Source organism: Hevea brasiliensis, chromosome 6 (genome assembly GCF_030052815.1).
Source record: "Hevea brasiliensis isolate MT/VB/25A 57/8 chromosome 6, ASM3005281v1, whole genome shotgun sequence".
Lineage (NCBI taxonomy): Eukaryota > Viridiplantae > Streptophyta > Magnoliopsida > Malpighiales > Euphorbiaceae > Hevea > Hevea brasiliensis.
In genome coordinates, this window is record NC_079498.1 from 69,645,697 (window position 1) to 69,653,347 (window position 7,651).

The window sequence follows — 7,651 nt, forward strand, 5'->3', positions numbered from 1 at the left end:
ATACAACCAAGTTAAACGAGCCGGTGCCCTAGCGAGGGGTAAACCAGAGGGAAGTTGCGGTTCTCGCAACGAGGAGCCCTAGACCCGAGGAAAAATTCATAAAATAATTTTTGGGACTCCAGAGAAGGGTCATTGAGGTTCCTATGGTATTAGAATGCCAAGAAAATATTTAGAAAAATTTTTCAATCGGTACAGACAATTTTGACCCGTTAAGCCAAACGGAGGGCATTTTGGTCATTTCGCCTTCAGAGGTGATTTTTGGCCGACTTGTCCAGTTGAGTAAATAAATAATATGACATAAAATATGGATAAACATTACTAGAAATTAAATTGAAGATGAGTAGTGGAGGAAAGAAAAGAAAGTGAAGAAAAAGCTTATTTATGACATCATTGTGATGTCATTTAAAATTGCCAACCAATCACCATTAAGTAACCATTTGACTAACTAATAAAAGGGCTAAATAAAGACCAAGGAAGACCAAAAACCAGCTGCCTTCTCTTCAGCCAAAAACGTGAGTTTCTCTTCTTCCTCCCTCCATTGATGTTCAATCAAGCAAGCTTAATTTCCTACCTTGTTTCACCATAAAACCCTAACCCCACTTCATTAAAATTTTACCCTACACCTTAAACAAGCTTTTGGCAGCCAAGAAGAGGAAAGAAAGAGAAGTTTGAGTTGGGAAAAAAACTGCCCTATTCAAGGTTAGTGCACTATATACCTAAAACTCTTTAATTTCATGAAATGGAACTTGAATTTAGTAAGAAAATGTAATTTAAATGAACAAAATTCATGTGTATGTGTACATGAGTTTTGGCTGCCCTAGTGAAGGAATAGGAAGGAGTGTTTTTGATGAGCTTGAAGTGAACTAGAATCATGTAGGAAGTTTATAAACATAAGAATAATAAGTTGGTATGCTAACTAAGGCATTTTGTAGAAAACCTAATGTGAAGCTAGGGTTTTGGGGAGTGAAAATTGACTTGGCTTAGGAAATTATTAGAGCACATTTTAATGGTCAATTAGTGACCATCTTAGGTAAGTTGACCATAAAATGGACTGAAAAATAGGATTGCAAAGTGAAGTTGCAGGCTGCCCTAGGACAGCAGCAGAGGGACTGAAAATTCAGTCCACTTGCACTGCCATAACTTGGGCTGTGTAGGTCCAATTGATGTTTGGCCAACTGGACATGAACCTAGGCTTGTAATGGCACATTTTTACTGAAGAAACCATGCCCAAAAGACCAAAGCAAGAGGACCAAAACTTGGCCCCAATCCGGACACCCTGCAACAGCCCCTGCAGAAATGACCAAATGAACAGTAACTGTTCATTTGGCCATAACTCACTGTAGATATGGTCAATTGACCTGAAATTTTTACAGCAACAAGTTAAGACATAGACAAACAACTTTCATGAAGGAACCTACCCAAAATTATGGACATAACCTAACCCAAATGGCAGTGGCAGTCACTGTTCATGTTACTGTAGATATGGTAATTTCTGAAGATTGGCAATCCGGCCAGCTTGGGTTTTTGGGCCATATCTGGAGCTACAAAACTCCAAATGGAGTGATTCAAAAAAGGAAATTCAACTAGACAAAATAAGGAACAACTTTCATGTTTGCCATTTCTTCAAATTTCTACTGTAACAGAGTGTAATGGAGCAGTAAACTTAGGCTCCAAAACTGAAATTTTCTGCCCTCTTGGTTTTAAGTTAGAAATGGAAATGGCAATCAATTCCAACAAGTTTTAAATACAAAATGTGGTATGTTTGGGGTGTTAAAACCAATACACCTATTTTCTATCCAAAAGTCAACATTTTTGTTGACCAATGAGGTAAATAGTGACACCAAAACTTGAAATGCACAAATTGAAGAATTTAAAAGTTTCAAATGCCCTAGTATACCTAACAAGATTAGTTTGGATAGTTTGGCATACCAATAGGGTTCAGTTAGCAGTACTGCACATGGCAATATCCCGTTCTGTTATTTCATGGCTTTTAGCCATTCTGACTTTGCATTGAGATTTGGCCTTGTGCCTGAAATTATTCTGACTTGGTAGCCGCTACATTGCACACCGAGATGCATATGTGACCGATGGTGTGACGGCCGAGGTACTAGATACCCAGTGCGGTTACCCGTTATCCATCCGATGCGTCTAGTGTAGGTTACTTGGGCAACCAAATGAATGAAAGTGAACAAAGTTACTGAATTAATGTATATATAACCATACTAAACAAATGAATCATACACATTCACTATATATTTGTTTTCTTGCTATTTTCTTTTATTTTATTATTGCACCACTAAGCATTATTGCTTAGCGCGTTGCTTTTGCCACGCGTAGGTACTGGAGATACAGATCGTGAGCCCAGTAGACCGCAGACTGGGTGAGTCCATCCTGCAGTTCTGCACAGTGTCCGTGTCACCTCGTCACCTGCAGTGCATTGGTAGGACACTAGATGTCATTTTGTCATTTTGTAATTAATTTTTATTTTCTCATATGTATTTGGGATTTATGTAATGTATTTTAAGGTTCCTGTAAATAATAAAGATTTATGGTTATGTATGGAAGTAATTTGAGTATTTAATTGTTATTTATATATGAGAACCCTGAGAAAGGGATGTTTGAGAAATGAAAAGGTTGTTGAGACCTGAAATTGAAAAATTGTTGAGATCTTGATATTGAGTTTAGTGATGATATTGGAGTTGAGAATGAATGAATTTGTTATTAGAAGTGTTTTTAACAGGTTCCGAAGAACTGTTTTCTCCATTTTTAGCCGGTACTCCGCCGGATTTTCTATAAAATTTCCGGAACCTCAAATAAATAAAAATTTTGCTAAATGGCTTAAATAAAGTATGTTTCATAAATTATATCCAAAAAGCATGATATAAATTAATTAAGGTATATTAGAGTGTGCCGGTACACCGTGTGGCATTACTTACTTGGGTATACTGTACACAGGTAAGGGGTGTCACATGGTGCTCCGGCACACTGTGTGGCATATCTTGCTCGACTACACTGTAGACGGGTAAAGGGTGTCACAGGAACAGATCTGACCCATCTCATGTACTATCAGTTAAAGAGATTGAGGTAAATCCAGACCTCTTTATATGAGGAAGAACCCATAGAAATTCTGACATATAAGGTGAAGCAGCTGAGGAATAAACAGATACACCTAGTTAAAGTGCTGTGGAACCATCATTCAGGCTAGGAAGCTACTTGGGAACATGAAGAGGACATAAGGAGATAGCACCCATAGCTATTCAGAGACTGATGCCAGGTAAAATTTCGAGACTAAATTTATTTTAAGGGGGAGAGAATTGTAACACCCCTATGTTCGGTAGTGCGTTCTACTGTTCCGGTGACCAGTGTCTGTCCGGATAGCTAGAATACCTAAAACTACATTTCAATGTTAGTGAGGAGACATAAAATAATGAAATACAAGAAAAGAAAATACAAGAAAAAACAAAAGAAAAATAATAGCAATGAAATGTAACCAAGTTAAACGAGCCGAGAACCATAGCGATGAGTAACCGCACCGGAAAGTTACCGCGTGGACCGTTGACTAGCCCTGGACCGCGGAAACCCTGAAAAAATATTTTTAAGACTTAGATAAACATCTATTGAAGTACAAATGACATTAGAAATGTCAAAGAAAAATTAAGTAATTAGTACAAAGGAAAACAAGAAATCGAGAAAACAATAAAACTCGGTGTTACCGAAAAATCGGGAATGCAACCCAAATAGGAGCATTGTGGTTATTTGACATCCCGAGTTGCCTTTTGACCTAAATTTACATTAAAAATAAATGATATTACACTTTGAAAGTGTCATGAAAAATTAAAATGGTGGTACATAATCTAAAAAGTGAAAGAAAAGAGGTTAAATGTGGAATTATGGAAAACTTGGATTAAACAAATCATAAACTTCATTAGTGCTCCACTAACATCACCTAAGTGGACTTTTAATTAGCCTTTGGATAGAAAATTCTGTCATACTTCAACCTTGGGACATCCAACCGAAATCAACTTAAGAGAAAACTCCATAGCTGTCCATGGTGAGCTCCATGCAACCTTGGTTAAATCACTTTTTCTACTAGGTTTCTTCACTAAACCTTGTCAACATACCTTGGGTAGCATACTTGGAGCAAGAAAAATAAGTTTTGGTGAGGTTTTGAAGAAGTCTAAAAGAGGTAAGTGGGTGTTTTCAATTCTTGTTTCATTAAAAGTGTAACCAAGGTTGTGGGCAGTTGATTTATGGAAGAATTTTTGATGTTGATGAATTATTGGAGTTGAGCCATTTAGGTGGCCATGAAACCTCACCATGAACAGCTTCTCCTTGCATGTAAATGGTTGTTTGAATGTTGATTTAAATGTTTAATTGTACTGAAGTTGAATTCCATGTGTAAAGTTTGATTTGTAAGCTTGAAAAGTGAAAATGGAAGTTGATGGGTATGTGTAAACTTGTGACAGCCTCATGAAGAAGATTGAAGTGTTTAAGTTCATGAAATATTGTTGAATTATGTTGCTTATGGTGGCAGTATGTGTATGTGTATAATTGTTTGGATTTGGATATGTAAATGAGGTATGTTCATGTGGTTAAATTGTGTAAATGAACTTTGGAAAATTCTGAGTTATAGTGTGTATATTGAGAATGGTTACAAGCTGTCCAAAATGACCAAAATGTAATGTAAAGTGTGGTAATATTATGGTACAAACCAGAATTGGCATGAAAGGATTAGCTTGGTAAGTATAGAATGTGTAATTGGTATGTGATGAAGAATGTGTAACAAGGTAGTGTACACTTTAGCTTAAAACCTTAAGTGTGTGACTCTAATTGATATGAGACCAATTGGAGGTGAAACTAGGCACAAGATGTGCCAACTTTCATGAAGGAAGCTTACTTAAATTCTGCCTAGAAGGTGACTTGAAAAATGACCAAATCTGGATTAGTGACTTGAAAGCCTAAAAATTGACCATTTGGGCAGTAGTTAGTTTTTTGACCATAACTTACTCAAAACAGGTCCAATTGACCTGAAATTTTTACCATGAATAGTTTAGACATAGATCTACAATTCTTATGGAGACACCAAAGCCTAGAAATGGCCAAAACGAAGCCAAATAGCTTGCACAAGTTCAGTACCAAAACTGGCCGAACCAAAAGTGATCAAAAAATGACCTAAAGTTACCATTTTGGTGCATTCTGTCCAGCATTGGTAAATTGACCATAACTTGGTCTACACAACTCAGAATGACCTAAAATTTTGACCCGCATGCAATAAGATATAGACTTACAAGTTTTTAGTTTGGACCGAAACCCGAAAACCGAGGAAACTAGGTCGTCCAACTAAGTCAAAATATTACACTGAAATCCGGCAAATTGCAATAAAATGCAATATACTTAAAAATGAATTTGGTAACATGTACCAACACTAAAAGGGCTATAAAATGTGACATATTGGTAACATTAAACCTAATTCACCTAGAGTGCATCAAGGGTCAACATTAAAGGTTGACTACTAAAGACAATAGAATTAAATAAATTAATTATTGAACCTTATTGTTAGAGACAGTATAAATGAGTACTGAAACACTTTAAATTGTGTGTTTCAGTTAGTAAAGACTCAGGAAAAGGGAAGAAAACACTGAGTCAGGGCTAAGAGACATTTATCAGAGGTTTGTGCACAACAGTTATTTCTTTTGAATTTTTTAATTGAAATAAATTATGACTATTTGTCAGTTATTATTTAAATTATGGAAAATTGTTTGAATGGATATTTGATGGATACTTATTGGTTGAAAAACATTGTAAATGGTTTGAGACCACAGTTATCATATATATTGATTGAATTCCTCGCTAGCTTGTCTAGTGGGACGAATTGACTTTGAATTCCCTCTCTAGCTGAAGTGTTGAGGTGTGTGCCTATTGAGGACGAATAGAATGAGTACTCATATTATTGCTAGCTAGCTATATTATTCCTCACTAGCCATTGGCTTTTGGGATGAATTGGACATTGGAACATGATTAAGTTGTGTGTGTGATTTATTGATATTTATTGTGATATTGTGAAATGGAGTTTAAATTCTTTATGACATTCACTGTCTTTGAATTTAACTATGGTTTTAAGTATCTATTATTTATACGACTTAGGATTTATGATTTAAAGTTGCATTTTGTTAATGTTGTGCACCACTGAGACATTGGCTCAGCGATAACTTTTCATTGCTGTCGCTGGTATACAGGCTGACAGGGCAGCAGACTAGGCTGCTAGTGCTACATTGAGAGTTCATCGGGTATATTGAGTATACCATATTTTGCATTTTGTATTGTAATGTATGTTCACTGTATGTATATATTATTCTTGGTTTTGAGCAGTTGTAAATTAAAATTGTACATTAAAGTTGTAAACTAAATTTGTAAAATATTTTGTCTTGTAAATATTGTGACATATTTCTTTTATCTCGTTTTTTGGAAATATTAAAAAATTGATTATTGAACTGAGTTGACAAATGTTGAGAAACTTATTGTGTTGATTGGATATTGGAGTTTGGGGATTGAACAAAATATTGGAAATGCTTTTTACAGGTTTTTGAAGAACTGTTTTATTCAAAATACAGATGACACTCTGCCAAAATTTTTAAAGAAATTATTAATTCTTCAAATGTGTTATCTGGTTTCACTTCAGTTAAAAAAAAAAAATTTAACACCTGTAAATAGTGCTCACCACTGTAAAAAGAAGTAAGAAAAGGTTTAAAATCCCTTGTAGTGTATTTAATGGGTTATCAGTAGATGAAGTTGGTAATTCATTAGGCATACTACGGGATCATGTTATGCCTTACGGAGGGGTAGGGTGTGACACCTCTCTTGATCTCTACTCTCCTCTTCCAAAAAGTCCTACAAAATGAAATGCTAATGAGCACGAAACAAAAATCAACATGAAAAAAAAAAAGAAGAAAAAGTATAAGTTCAGAAAAACTTTTGGGTTGCCTCCCAAAAAGCGCTTATTTATAGTCTTTAACTGGACTTTGCTTGTTTATGATCCGCTAGTAGGATGGTCGAGGGTGCAATTGACTCCCATTTCTATGGGTTCTCCTTGAAAGTAAGGCTTCATCCTTTGCCCATTGACCTTATATACACCTGAGGTTTCGCTCCACACTTCTACTGCTCTATGTGGGAAGACTTGAGTGACTTTGAAAGGTCCGGACCATCTTGATTTAAGCTTCCCTAGAAAGAGCTTCAATCTAGAGTTGAATAAGAGGACAAGATCTTCTTCTTTTATCTCTTTCCTTGCTATGTGCCTGTCATTCCATCTTTTTGTTTTATCCTTAAAAATTTTAGCATTTTCATATGCATCCTGTCGGATTTCTTCCAATTCATTTAGTTGTAGGAGCCTTTTCTCACAACAGCTTTGAGGTCAAAATTTAGGATCTGAATTGCCTAATAAGCTTTATGCTCAAGTTCAACAGGGAGATGGCATGATTTTCCATAAACCAGTCGAAATGGTATTGTACCTATTGGTGTTTTGTATGCAGTACGGTATGGCTATAGTGCATCATCTAACTTCATGCACCAATCCTTCCTGGATCTGTTTATAGTTTTCTCCAGAATTTGCTTTAGTTCCCTATTTGAGATTTCTACTTGACTGCTAGTTTGAGGA